At 37.8% G+C, this 15,462-nt stretch overlaps 1 pseudogene; it reads left to right on the plus strand.

The window, feature by feature from the left end:
• Positions 1–14,017: 14,017 nt before the first annotated feature.
• On the plus strand, positions 14,018–14,692 carry LOC102543637 (proteasome assembly chaperone 2 pseudogene; annotated as a pseudogene).
• The last annotated feature ends 770 nt before the right edge of the window (positions 14,693–15,462 follow it).

Here is a 15,462-nt window from a genome sequence, read left to right on the forward strand (position 1 = left end):
TCATGCTATAATAGCAGAGTTGAGTAGTTGTGACAGAGATCACATTGCTTGCTGAAATATTTACTGAAAAGCTGAAAATATTTACTATGTCACCCTTTACAGAAACCTAAAAATCCTGCTTATCGTATTTAAGGCACATGCAACAATGAATTCCTCTTAGATGTCACCAAAAATCTATCTGCCTTCAAAAAGAAGAAAGTGTTAATAACTAACTGAACCAGGATCTGAATGCACATCTGGCTGACCCTAAAGCCAACGCCCTTGCCGATATTTCACACTGTTTCCACAGTATTTGCGTTGTTTTGAAGAGTGCTGCTTATTCTGATAAGGGAGAGAAAATTGATAGACCAGTGTCTCAGAATCACGTGAAAAACTTGTTAAACATCCAAACTATTGAAACAAAATCTCTATGCTTAGGGCGTGGAAATCTGAATTTTAACAAATGTCATAGGTGATCCTTTTTCACACTAAGAACAAAGAACAAAGAACAAAGGTGTTAGTGAGGGAAGCACTTGTGATTGACGTTGGTCTTGAGTTGATGGATTTGAGGAGAGGTGAAAAGCTTGGTGTCACTATGGTCTTCAAGGAGCCAGGCTGAATGGGTCTGGGAAGAAGATTGGGCAACCTCACACCTGACCCAGTTCTTCGCAGTCCTTCAAGGTGCAAGAGAGGACAACAAGCGTTCCTGGTGCTACATGTAAAGGAGTGTGAGGGTTAGCAGGGGCCAAGAGCTCCATCGCTGCTCAGGAGGTTGTAGAGGCCAAGTGAATAGATGTCCATACTAGACAAATACTGGTGATTTTGTATCTTTGACTTGTCAAAGGGAGTCAGGGCTATCCTTGGAAGAAAAAAAACGGAGTCTGGGGGCAAGGTGTGGAAAATATGCCCATGTATCTATCTTCAAACATCACGTCAATAGAAAATACGAGGAAAGAAGAGAATAATCAACACCAAAGTGAAGCCAGAGGCATCTCTCCTTCACTGATACCTAGGTCCCGTATTCCTTCACCTGCCCCCCACCCTAAAATGGGGAGTAAGTACACAGAAAAGGAGGAAGATGAGTTTTCTTTAAGCCAGAACCCGTCACCTTACTCCAAGAGTGGCGGAGGCAAGATTTAGCCTGTGGTGCAACAGGGGAGGAGAAAAATCCTTGAACCGAGTTGACATTAAATGTTTCAATGAAAAGGAATATATCCAGTACTGAAACAAACAAACATAAATCTCTGCTAATAACTGGAAATAATTTCTGAGAGACGATTCCCCACGGGCCTCTTGTGTTTCTTTACTTCTTGTAAGCAGGGGCACCAACCAACTGCCTTTGTTCTGATCTTTTCAAGGACAACTGTATAATGAATAGCCTTGGAAGACAGACAGTGTGTCTTCTTCTGAGCAAAAGGCCATCACAATATAATTAATGTCTCTCTCCAGAGCACCAGCAAGCAGGTTTACTGCCCATGATAAAAGATTTGGGTTCCATTAGCTTGGAGTTCTTTTCTTGTAACACAATCTGCTGTATGTGTGGGTGTAAATGACTCTCTGTCAACTTGTGAGAATCAAGCTGTGTGCACCCAGCACAAAAATGGAAACCCTCTGGCCACTACCATTGTTGAGAGTAATAACCTACCTTTTAGCTGTAATCCAGGAGTTTTCTGCCTTCTACCAGCATCAATGAAACTGTGGCAGGCTAATTTGCCTCCTATTTTTCAGTTCTTGATAAGGAACACGTCAGAATGTATATCAGGGAATGTGGAGAAAAGGACACCTTTATGCACTGATGACAGAAATGTAAATTGGTGCAGACCTCATGGAAAATGGTACAGATATTCCTCAAAAAGTTTTAAAAAGGAATATTATTATATACAACTATTATATATGATCTAGCAATTCCACTTCTGGGTATGTATTTGAAGGAAACAAAAATATGAACTCAAAAAACACACACACACACACAAAAATACATGCACCCTCTTGCTCACTGTAGCACTATTCACAATAGCCAAGACAGGAAAACAACTAAGTTCCACTAACAAATGAAAGGATAAAGAAGATGTGGCATATATACACAATGCAGTATCATTCAGTCATAAAAAACAAGGAAATCCTGCTGTTTGTGACAACACGGATGGACCTTGAGGGCATTATGCTAAGTGAAATAAGTTAGGCAGAGACTACAAATACCATATGATCTCACTTATATGTGAAATTTAAAACAAACCAAGAAACAAACAAAAAAATGAACTCATAGATACAGAGAACAGATTTGTGGTTGCCAGAGGCAGGAGTGAGGGCTGGGGGAAATGGGTAAAGGTGATCAAAGTAACTTCCAGTTACAAAATAAGTAAGTCCTGGAAGTGTCATGTACAGTATGGTGACTACAGTGAGTGATACTGTATTGTATATTGAAAACTTGCTAAAAGGGTAAATCTTTTTTGGGGGGTGAAGTGGGGTGGGGGAGGGAAATAGGTTTATTTATTTATTATAGCAGAGGTACTGGGGATTGAACCCCAAACCTCATGCACGTTAAGCATGCACTCTACTACTGAGCTATACCCTCCCCACTAAGAGAGTAAATCTTAAAAGTTCTCGTCACAAGAGAAAAAATTGCAACTATGTGTGGTGATGGTTGTTAACGAGACTTACTGTGGTGATCATTTCACAATATATACAAATATCAAATCATGTACACCTGAAATTAATATAAACATGTAAGTCAATTTTATTTCAATTAAAAAGAGGTAATAGTCTATCACAGTTCACCCCCTGGTTCCCAGTGATTTTCATGTTTCTCACTTGTAGAATATACCTCCTTCCCCCTCCTGTAATACTTCTAGAACCTCATCCTTTTATGGCATTATGTTCAGGCTTGAAGGACAGACTCTCATCAGTGGAATCAGGTTCAAGTAATGGATGAGAAGTTTTGGATGCAGCTCTCCCCTGATGAAGACCTGTGAACTAAAGTCATCCATCTCCCATATTGTATGTTGAGGGTGAGATAGGAGCATACAGTGGTGAGACAGGGACAGATGAACCCCAGTAGAATATCTTAATCAAAAATGAGAATGAGGTGATGAGAGGCACATAGTAGTCACTGATCCATAACAATTCTGAAACCCAGCCCTTTTCACTGTTCTGGGAAAAAAGGAAGTGTGTTCCTTAGGACTCAGGTCTACTCTCTGGGAGTGCTTTTTTTTGTTTGTTTGTTTGTTTGCAGCTATGTGTTACACCCTCTGGGTTATTGGCTCTGTCTCCTGAGATAGCCTTCATTTTCCCTAAGAATGTTAGGGCCAGTGTTAGCATATGAATAGTTTTCTCAGTCAATATTTCTAACCTATAGAAGGTAGAGACCTCAGAGTTTTGGAGTTTTTTTGTTTTTGTTTTGTTTCTTTGTTTTTTGCTTTGAATGTCTCTTTCAGTCCAAGCTGACATAATTCCTTTAATAGCTTCATGGATTTCCAGATATCAAATTATAATCCAGTCCATTAGACAAAAGCCATGTTAATAATAAATCTCTTAGAAATAAGACCCTGCCTAACATGAGTGCTGTAGAATGATTTCCTTAAGTCTTAAGAGCCTTTTGGTCTAGCAAAAAGTACAAGAGGCATACCCTTAAGATTCTTATAAGTCTTTTGTATAACTGAGAAGTCTATGAAGGACCATCTTAAATATTTCTCAAGTTTCAACAAGGGATCTGATGCCTGTACCATTGACTTCATTATTACCCTGAAAGCTGTGTTTTGCTGTCAGCTCTCAGTACTTGATATTTGCACGGAGGCCTTTCCTAACTTTGAAACCTTTTGCCAACTGGAAATCCTTGGAATGAAAAACATTTTTATTTTCCAACCCAGTAAGTCCTGAAGTGTCAATAATGCCTATAAATCCTGCTCAGAAAGTTGAGCATGTCCTTCCTTAAGACTTCTCTATTTTGAAATACTTTATTAAAGACAGCTTTAAAAATACAGATTATACTGTCAACAATCTGCCTGAAAACCACATTATCTAGATCACAGACTTATTAGGCACATTTGACATCTTCTACTTTACAGCTAGTGACAGTCTCACCAACGGTTCCACCGTTCTACAACACAGATGCCCTCCAGCTTGCAACAGGGGCTTTTCTCCCTGCACTTCGAGCCCCACCAACAGTATCCTTGCTGACCAGCTCCAAAGCCACCGTCCATGTTTTAGGTTATTCTTATAGCAGCATCCAACTTTTTAGAGACTAAGTTCTATTTTCTGTTTCTATTCCTGTATAACAAGCAGCCCCCAAACTCAAAATCCTTAACTTAATTCCATCTGCCAAACATCCTTTTCCATATAAGGTAACATTCGCAGGTTCTGGGCCATAGCGTTTGGATATCCTGGGGGACGATTAGGTCATCTTACCACAGAGATACTAAATTATACATCCTATACTAGAAGTATACCTACTATACTAAATTATCATTTGTTTACTCTTTCTCCTGCTTGATTTAAGGAGATTGTTGAGTTTTGAAAAGTTTAAGGGATGGTGGCAGAGACAGAAAGCAGAAATAAACTGCAGATACTAATGGCTTGTGTCTTCTCAAAATCTATGCCTTACGTGAGTTTAAAGCATATAAAAGAAGATCTGCGGATTAAGGCAATGTGTTCTGGAGAAATAGATGGATGAGGGTGTCCACAGAGAATGGGAAATCTTCCCTCAAGAACAGAGACCCCCTGAGCTCCTGGAGAAGGAAAGAGGGAGTCCTGCGTTTTCTGGCCTCCCCAGGGGAGATGCAAAGTCCCAGTTGTTAATGGAAAATGGCAGCATTGACAAGTCAGAAAACACCCCCTCTCTCAAGCCTGGCATAGAACCAACAGACCTAAGGTGGCTCCACACACAAGGGAAGAGGTGACTGAACAGTAATGTCAGTGACTCTCTCCTCAAGGCGTTGGCTCTGGAAAAGAACTTGTTAAGGTGGGGGGACACCCAAGAATGATGACAATTGAATTTTTTACCAAGGAGGTAGAAAATGGAGTCTTAGAGTCAGAAATTAAGTCATAGAAAATTTTAAAATAAATGAAAATATGTATTGCATGTCTGAGGACTAAAGTTTATTTCTGCTTCCTCTTCTTTCTTTTTCTCTTGTGTGTATCTGTGTGTTTATGTGGTAATTTTTTACATTGTTTCAACAATATACCAAATTACCATTACTTTCAAGCTATATATAAAAACATGGACTATAATTTTGGTGCATAAACTTTTCTTGGAATAAGAGTATAAACATACCCTTAGAAAAACATTTATTACCCACTTATTGAGTATTTTACTCTTTAATAATCATGTCAATTAAGTTATTTTTGTTTTCATTCTTATAAATAGTGATGTGCTTACTGAATCTCAGAAACAAATATAAACGCTTTCTCACTAGGCTTTAAGTATCTTAATTCCGTAATTTTCTGTTAATGATATCCATCACACTATCACATTGACTTTTTCCAAGTAGTTACTCTGGAAAATATGTGAATCTATATGTTGTTATTTTGACTTACTGCTTATTGAGACTTACGGTCTCTATACAATTGCTTTTTCCTCTGAGACTAACTGAATTATGAAAAAAATAGCTATCAAATTGATTTCAAGAGGGATAGCCAAGAGTCCTTTCCAGTGGGAATAGTAATTTCAGTTTTCAGACAATTTCTACATAAATTGCTCCATTTGATTTTGACGAGAACATTAGATAGCATGGCAGGCATTTCTGTGTACATTTCACTAAATTATTTCTTTCAGAAACTCATGTGGGCTATTGTGGAAACTAGAACCACACGAGAGAAGGATCTAACACATCCAATTGTTCGACAAATGGGAGCCATCATTGCTCTTACTTTGTGCCTGTGAGAAGGGAGAGTCAAAGTGATCATGCTCGCCCCAGGTCTTCTGACTCAGAGTCCAAAATTTCACCCTTGGGCCTCACAGAGATTCCCAGTTAATTTCCCCCTTCAAAGAATGGGGATTGATTTAACAACAGAAAAACAACAGGAATAATCCCACAGATTATATTCCACCTGCAGGACCTCAGGCTTTTAGGCTCAACAGTTACTTCTGTACAAAAAGGCTCTGCCAAGTCCCTGATCCTCCCAACCTCCCACACTCCCAGTGTTTATCTTTGGAGGAGAAGAAAGGAATCCCTCAGAAAAGGTCTTAGTCCTTTTCTCTCAAAGGTGGGGAAAAACACCTTTTGAAATGACTCCCGCTGTCAAAGTTCAGGCCTTGATTTGTGAAGCCTGGTCTTGCAAAAGTACTAAATCAAAGTAAAATGGATTTACATTTGTAAACTTTGTTTCCACTTAATGGGATTAGAAAGACCACTCACATTAAACAAACAAAAACATCAGTTCAGCAGCAAGACAGATAGAACAGTAAATTAACCGCACACAAGCTCGAAAACTCGGTGTGAACTTAGGCCTAGAAATTTTATTTTAAGATAATTTGAAGAATCAAGAAACTTCCAGAGCCTATTTATATGTTTTCACATCTACTCTTCTCCTGAGCCACGTACGGAAGGAAAGCCGCAAAAAGAATGATATACAACGTGCAATCAAGTTGGTTGGAGGGCAGTTAAAAGACAGGTCTTCTAAACCTAAACTTCTCCAGATGTGAAGATTTAAAGTGTGAGGATTTAAACGCAGACGTAGGCAGCAACACGGCTATTGAAAATCTTCTCAATACTCAGTGGAGAAATATGCAACATTTCTCAGAATATACAGCAGTAGAAAGTTTTCTTATTTAAAAAGAAAATCATCTGAAGGATTCCCAAATAAATTAGCTTTGAATATTTCAAGCAATAGCAGAACCTGATAATAATTATTTTTAGTGACCCATCGTCAGCTCACACATCTAACAAATTTTGCAATCTTTTAATTAAATCTGTTTGCATTTTTCATCTGTCCCAAAAGAGGGCTCAATACTGCCTTCACTTTCTGGCCTAGGTTGACCCACTGACATCAGATTTCTCCATGTGGAAATCAACCAATGGATACAAAATAAAAACTGTAAAGGGTAAGATCAATTGGTTTTGTCTCTGTGGCTTTGCCTAAATAACATCTCAACTAAATTTGTAAATTCAAGCAATAGCCTAATTTGAAATGAGAGAGAAAAAGATCATCCCAGGGCTAGAGCAGTCATACGGCAGGTTGCGGGGTGAGGGTACAGCTGATAAAAACAGGAAAAGAGGCTGGTATATGGCTCTAGAGGCTCATCCAAAAAAATCCAACTAAAATAGAACAAGTCTGGCAGATGCTGTAGGGCAAGACCAGCAAGGAGCCTGGGAAACGGAACTTGAGCACCAAGGCCAGGTAAATGGCCAGGAGAGGCTTGCGGGGCCCAAATCAATAGATCTGAGCAACAGCAAATACCTGTGCATAACGTTTGGACGAGCTTGGGGGTGGGAAACGTGAGCTGATGGAGAGCAAAGTCTCTCTGACCCTCGCAAGAGCTTTTTTTCAAGTAATGGCTATGAAATATTAAGAGGAATTTTAGGTGTATCTGGTGTTTCAGCAAACATATTAAAGCATATTCCTCCAGATGTGTACTGTCATGTGTATAAATCACCAAAGTTAATCCTTAATTCACTGCGGCTGCTGTTAATAAGCCCAGTTTTGAAATTCCTATGTTAAAATTGCTTTCACAACCCACTTGAAAACCACACAGTGAGATCAATGATATTATTCATGGAGAAGGCAGGCAGACCTTCTCCGTCTGCTTCTGCTTGCTCACTCTGTTTCCAAAATCTCACGCAGACATTCACCATTATTTCAAGCAGAGGTGAAAAGAATGAATTAGGTATTATCTGTTGTGGCAATCAGACTTTTTAAAATAAAAATGTGAAACCGCTGCCTCATTTACATTCTCCGATCACCATCAGTAGACTAATGAGAGTGGTGCAGGGTTCCAGGCATGGAATATTTATTTCATCCTTCAGTGGTAGGGTGTTAGAAAGTTGCAGTAGTTACCAAAGTTTATACAGGACCGTGCCTCACTGATGTGATGTGAGTCACCCTAGTGAATGCTCTGCAGAAAAAAATATACCTTTTTTCCTTTTGGATGTCTCAGATTCTATTGATGGGACTGCCACTGACCCTCGAGACAAAGCAAACTGACAGAATCCTTTCCCAGGACTCCAAACAGAAAGCAGGGATGCACATAATTCTTAGCCCGATATCTGTTGGCTAAGTGCCAGTGAAGAGTTGCTGATCTGAGATAGGACCTCCTGGACCTCAGTGCTGAATTCTACAGTGCTCTGAATAAATGATGCTTTTAAAACTTACAGTATTCACTATTCTGAGTTCTTTCTCACTCGTATCCTTCCACGTGACATCCTGTTTATAAAGATTAAACCTTCAAGGATATTGTACAACCTCACGAGACAACCTTTCCTCAGCACAGATACAGACACACACATTCCTGTCTAATTGTTTTCTTTCCATTTTTTATAGTCTCGAAATAGACATACAAAGAGAGATGGTCATGGTCATTGGGTTGTGGGGAGGGAAGAGGAATCTCAAAATGTGGTTTCCATATAATAGATAGTTCTCTAATTTCCAAATTGATGAAGATTGATTTCTGAAGCAGGAAAAATAGCAAAGAGGGAACATTTTAACCTACTTTTGATTGGGCAAGTAAGGCTGGAATACCTATTACAATTTTCTGTGCAACCCTCTCAGCTCTGCAGTTTAGGAACATTCCTTACAGATACTGGTAATGGGTTTATTGTCAATTCTGCTTTACAGTGTTCTGACTTTTGGGTTTTTCCTCTGCTTTCATGGATATTTTTGGGCAGAGCTGAGACCACCTTGATTTTGGGCTGCAAACAATATGCCATTTTACACTAGAAACCTCTTTTCTCTCTGGGTCTGCTTGCAATTACTCCCATCTTCTGATTTCCTGAAATTTTGGCACCTCAGTTCAATTTCTACATCTGCTTCTTACCCATTTGGTTTAGTGAACATTTCTTTCCAAACTTCTTGGACTTCGGTTCTGCACACACCTCTGGGATCTGTTCATTCCTCTTGTTTTGGTGAAACCTATTCCCATTTCTCAGTCTGATACATTTCCAGCTTTTGTACTGACACAATCACAATAAACGTACTTGCCCTAGAATTACACAGAGAAGTAATGATTATTTTGTAATACCACAGTCCATGTACAATCCTTTTTTTTCTTAAATATTCTTTCTCTTTTTTTGTTAGCATGCCTTCTTTTCTTTTTAATTTTATTTATTTTTTTTGGCGGTGGGAGGGAGGTAATTAGGTTTATTAATTAGGTTTATTATTTATTTATTTTTAGAGGAGGTACTGGGGATTGAACCCAGGACCTTGTTCATGCTAAGCACATGCTGTACCACTTGAGCTATACCTCCCCCTTGTACAATCCTTGAATCAGGTGAGTCTGACTATCTGGAGTATAAGTATTATGTTATTATCAAGTATTTATTAATGTTTTATTAATCAGTATTATCAAGTATTTATTAATGCATAGTCTACAGTCTTTTGCCATTAAAGACAATTTTCCCATGGTGTACCCTACATAGGTAATATGTTTATATAGACTAGAGTCTTACTGAAGTCTGGATTGCCAGAGGATATGGTGTGTTGAGAAAACAAATACAAAGTTATACATGAGATACTTACACAAAGAGCTGAAGTGAGACTATGAAGTGCGGAAGTAACCAACAACTACTGGGTTCAGGTGTGGAATTCTAAAGCTTACTGCATCATTGTAAACTTAAGCCAAAGAAACTGAACTGATTCAGGGGATGAATATCCCTCTAGTCATGCTGAATTATATTAATTCTCAGCTTTCTAAATCTTTTTGGAGTCAGAGATGGAAAGAAATAAGTTTTGATATGCCTGGTATCCTGGCCGAAGCAGTGAAACAGTTTACAAGTAAGCGATGGTTTATACTTTCCAAATGATGGGAAATGACTTTGCAATGGGTCTTAAAATATACCAGTTAAATGTTATTCCAAAATGCAACTATCTCACTATGAAAATAAAGCATAGTAAACTAGCTGCTTTTGTTGGAAGCTAAAAGAATAGCAGAAATGATTTGGAGAACTAAGAGAATTCTTCAGAAAGCCGCCAAAAATCAGAAGATCAGCTCCATGAACAATGATGTCACTGCCTTTGAGATGAATATTCCAGTAATATGTTCTCTGTTTATGTCTTAACTCTTTAAACTTTGATTGTTATATAGTTAAAATATCTGCAATATTTATATGTTTCCATGGAACAGTATAAATTCCTTTATTCATCTGATTTTAAAAACTCTTTTGGATTAAAAAAAAAGCATGAAATAAATAGCATGTTTTTGAGTTGTTTAATTTGTTCTTTTTTTTTACATTTTTTATTGATTCATAATCATTTTACAGTGTGTCAAATTCCAGTGTTCAGCACAATTTTTCAGTCATTCATGGACATATAGCCACTCATTGTCACATTTTTTTCTCTGTGATTTATCATAACATTTTGTGTATATTTCCCTGTGCTATACAGTGTAATCTTGTTTATCTATTCTACAATTTTGAAATCCCAGTCTATCCCTTCCCACCCTCTACCCCCCCCACCCCCCGGTAACCATAAGTCTGTATTCTCTGTCCATGAGTCTATTTCTGTCCTGTATTTATGCTTTGTTTTTGTTTGTTTTTGTTTTTTAGATTCCACATATGAGCGATCTCATATGGTATTTTTCTTTCTCTTTCTGGCTTACTTCACTTAGAATGACATTCTCTAGGATCATCCATGTTGTTCTTTAGATACGTATCATTCTTTTCCCTTTGTGAAGGGATTTGACACTTTTATTTCTTTTTTCTTTAAATGTCTCCTTCATGTTCTTTGAAATATGAGGTCAGCATACTTTAAAAGATGACGCCTTGGAATCTAAAGTCCTAAACTGACATGACCTAGTTTTCCTTTATATTTCCAGATACTTGATTTTTAAAATAAGATAAATACATACTAGGGATGTAATGGACAGCATGATGACTGTGGTTAATAATGCTGTGTGGCCTATTAACATAATAAATAAATGGTGAAATATTTCTATTGCTTTCTCTAAATCTATTGAAGGAATATTACTTTCTTTTGACCTATTAAAAATAATGAATAACATTACAAATTACCTGATAATGAATCATCCTTTAATTTCTCAGATATCCTTACTTTAAAAAAATTAGCGATTATTACTTATATAATCCATACTCCCTATTTATAGTTATTTTTCAGAAATTTTATTATAAAGGTATTTACACTTCCTTAATTTCTTTAGTACTTGTTTCTAATTCATTAGGTATGATGTCTTCTGGAAAAGTTACTCAGTCTGAAATTCTATCCCACTAATTCATTGTCTGGCTATTCATCCTCTCTAATGAGCTCTTTAAATAATTTTATTTTTCATTCTCAGTATTTCTACTTAGATATACTTTATATAACTGTTTGCTCCTACTTTGTGCTATCAGTATTTTATCTCTATGGAAATTTATATTTACTTTAGTTTCTTGATTTATTTTTCCTCAAATAATCTTCATTCTATTACAGCAATTCAGCAATCAGCAATCATCAGGCTTCCCTGTCCTCACCATGGTTCCCGTGGGGGTTGCTGCTCTGGTTAAGTTGTGATTCTCTGTGTTGACCGGTCTGCCTCTGCAACATGGGGCACCACGGCTTACCTTGTCAGCCCGCTTCTCTTACAGGTCTAAGTAGGTTGTTGATTTTCCAGTTTGTTTAGCTTTTTGCTTGTCATTAGGACAGAGTGGCAGTTTCTAAGCTTTTTACATGCAGTATGGGAAACCCCTCGCTCACAGTTTTTTAAACAATTTTATTTAAACTCGCTAAATGCATCTTTGAAATTATTGTCTTTTTCGCCACTAGTTCCACTTTGTGAGTCACTGTGTACTTATTCCTAATGCGCGTGATCTTCACATGATCTAAGCTGTTTAAGGTGCAGCACAGTTTTAACTCACAGCTGACAGTTCACAGGAATTTCCTCACACACTTAAACTTCATTTGCGTAAGACAGTTTTTCTCATTTATTCCAATTTGTTCCATAATGAATTTGCATGATCTCTAAACTGTGACCACTATATTTTTATTCCAAATAATTTTTAAGATCCATATGTCTCATAAAATCCCAAACTTATCACTGTAAAATCACTTACTCAAGGATAATCACTAAATCCGCATTCAATTTCCTTACTGTCTTCTTTAACCAGTTCTGTCAGGTAAACTTTATTGTAATCATTCCAAACTAGCATTGAGGGCTGTCATATAAGGCTAGTATGTTTTCCTCAAAAGAGATCATTGCTTTTCAAACCATACTGAGAGCACGATACATTATTTGAGAGGCTTTGTAATAAGTCCACTATAGAATGACTCACTAACGAGGGAAAACCTCATGGAACAACAACAACAAAATCACACTTGCTTTATATGTGGGCGTTTATGTCTTTACTGTTCAAATTTACTCCTCATAATTCTGAAATGATTTAGGCATATATGTTATAACTTCTCTCATTAGTGCTGCTTTTGTATGTCTCACAGGTAAGTTTTACTTTCAGTTCTTTAATTCAGTGATTACTCATACAGGCTTCATTTTCTAATATTTCACCTTTTAGTGATGATTTCTTATCCTTAGAATTATGTAACTGTTTTGTGCTCCCCAAAATGAATCAAGCAAACAAAAAGGACTGGCAAACCCTTACCCTTCTAGCAGCTATGTGGAAGAATTTTCCATCCTCCAAGTTCTCCCTGCATGCCAACTGCATTTCTCTCCCAACTGCTGGGGCTGGCAGTCCAGGCCAGTGACATGGTGACCCTCCAGTTCGAATAGCAGGGGCACAAGCAAACAATGCCACCAAGAAGTCCAGGGTAGCCCCTTTGCAAAGGAATCAACAGGATTCCGCCACTTGAAGTATTCCAAAGCAATTTTTGCCCAGTTTCTGAGAAAAGAGTCTTCTCTGACAAGAGCATCTTGGCTTTTGCCTGATACCAAAGAGAATAAAGTCCTGGGGCTGCTCTCTTTCTCATGGATCTCAAAAGAATCCCAGCCATGGATATGACCTGTAGGTGAGGGCAGCATGCCTCTCAGCATATGTAACTTCCCAGGGAAAGAGGGAAGCACCACGGCACCTAGGAGTGTGGCCAAGATGCCAGCCCCCTGGAATTTCTCCAGTTGGCGGCTGAGCGAGTCTGAATCAAGTGTTTCAGTACCAACCAGTCTCATGCAGCTGAAATGATCACATTGCCCCGGTACAGTTCTAAACAAATGTTACAAGTATGTTTTGTGAGGTATTAATATGAGATGTTGAACACAGAAACATTATCTGATTAAATGTGTTCGTAAAATGCTTGGTTAAGCAAATAAAATTCCTTGTTTGCAAGATTTTTAGGAGGCTTGGGTATGTGAATACTCATTATTGCTGTCTGAGGTAGAGTTCAAGGTGTTTCCAGTCATTCTGGCCAAAGAACACTTTTCTGTTATAGTTGTTATGGCCGTTTTGTCATTGTTTTAACAGCATTTCCAAGACTTTCTATAAAATATACCTTGAAAAAAGTTTCCTTTAGTTTTGTTCCCCAAATTACTGAATATATCATTATTTTCTTAATTTCTAAGATAATTATTATACAATGTTAATTGTAATACAATTATTGAATTTTAAGAATTAGAAAATAATTTACGTATTTGATCAATGTAATCAAGGCATCAAAAATTGTTTTACAATTTTAATAGTCAAACTATAAAATATGGGGTGGAATATTAAGTTATGCTCCCTCCCACCCTGATATCCATCATACATCTCAGAAGTTCACACACACGCACACACACACACACACATACACAAAATCAGATCTTCTATATATATCACAAAAAAATTATATAATTAGGCACATATTCTAATCGATGTTTTGGTCCTTTGAAAAATAATTTGGCCCGCCAGCTCATCCAGCCGCTGGCGATTTCTGCCCCAGGAGGGGGATGTAATTTCCCTCCTGAGAGGACCTCATGGGGTACATGCTCCTGATGCCAGCAGTTTCTGTTGGAAATGTTGGCCAACTTCAATAGAGCTAATTATTTCCACACTGAATATGTGTAAGATTGGTTACTTCTACACTGATTGTCTTGTGCCGATGGCTAGAAACCCACATGCAACTATGGAAGAAAATTCAGTGGCGCTCAGTACAAATGCTGAAGTGTATGCATTGCCTTCAAGGAAACTACTGGCTCTTCAGTTAAGATCCATTTTTATTAAGTATAAATCAAAGCCATTCTGTGAATTCCTGGGTGAAAAGCAGTGACTGTGCCAAGGTGGTGGTCCTTTTGAGCAGTAACTCATATCACCATGGTGACATTAGCTCTGCAGTACTCCCTTCAGGTGCCTATTTACATCCTGTATGCAAAGAAGTGTTCAAAATAAAATACAGAGCCTTACCTGGGAAGAAATGGAGGGGGAAAAAAAGCCATATGTTCCTGAAATAGATGATTCTGAATTTTGTGTCCATACTCCTGGAGGAGGTGTCACAGAAATGCTCTATGATGAAGGCTGTTCTGAAGAAATCCCAATGGCAGTTCTGCTGAAATTTGTTTCAGAAGGAGATTTCGTCCCAGATGCATTAGATCTTGTTGAGTATCAATGAATCCCTTCAGATAATCAAGCCATGTGTATGTACAGTGAGATGACCCCACAGCGTTATGCAGCAATACATAATATAGCCTCTCTGCTGTTACAGTGGGCATCTTTATTTTGTTCTGAACTTCATGCAAATGTTTCTAGTGTTTAGCACTGATCACTTATTCACTTAATCAAATTTTAAGTTGTTTTTAAAATCAGGAATGGTGAATTTTACCAAATGGTTTTTTTCTTTGGTCATTGAACTTAATTAATATGGTGAATTATGGTAATAGATTTTTCAACTATCAAATCATCCTTATATTCTTAAACTCCATTTACTTTCTTTATATTAATATTTAAATACACCACAGGATTATATTTATGGATTTATTTAGGATTTTACATTAACATTCATAAGTGATACATCTATATATGTTTTCACTGTGAAAAATTTTGGCAGTTTATACTCAGAAAATTTTTAAAGTATTGGAGTTTTCTATCCTTTAAAGCTTTAATTGACTTCTCCTGTGTTTAATTGACTTCTCCATCCAGGGCTGCTGTGTTTTTAGAATTAAATATTTGGAAACCCCAGCTTCTTCCTCAGGCGGGTGGGAGAACTCTGAGGCATGTTCTGTAGTTTCTTGTAATCCCTAACTGCACAGGGCCTGGTTACTCACAGCAGGAGCCTACTCCACAGCGCACATTTACTGACCTCCTCCCCCTCCCTGTCTCTCTTCTCTACATCTGATCTGGAGCTTTCTTGGATCATCTTCTAAGTCAAACTGTTCACACTGAAATCTTTGTCTCGGCATCTGAACCTGGGGGAAAACAACCTAGA

This window comes from Vicugna pacos, chromosome 3 (genome assembly GCF_048564905.1).
Source record: "Vicugna pacos chromosome 3, VicPac4, whole genome shotgun sequence".
In the NCBI taxonomy this organism is placed as follows: domain Eukaryota; kingdom Metazoa; phylum Chordata; class Mammalia; order Artiodactyla; family Camelidae; genus Vicugna; species Vicugna pacos.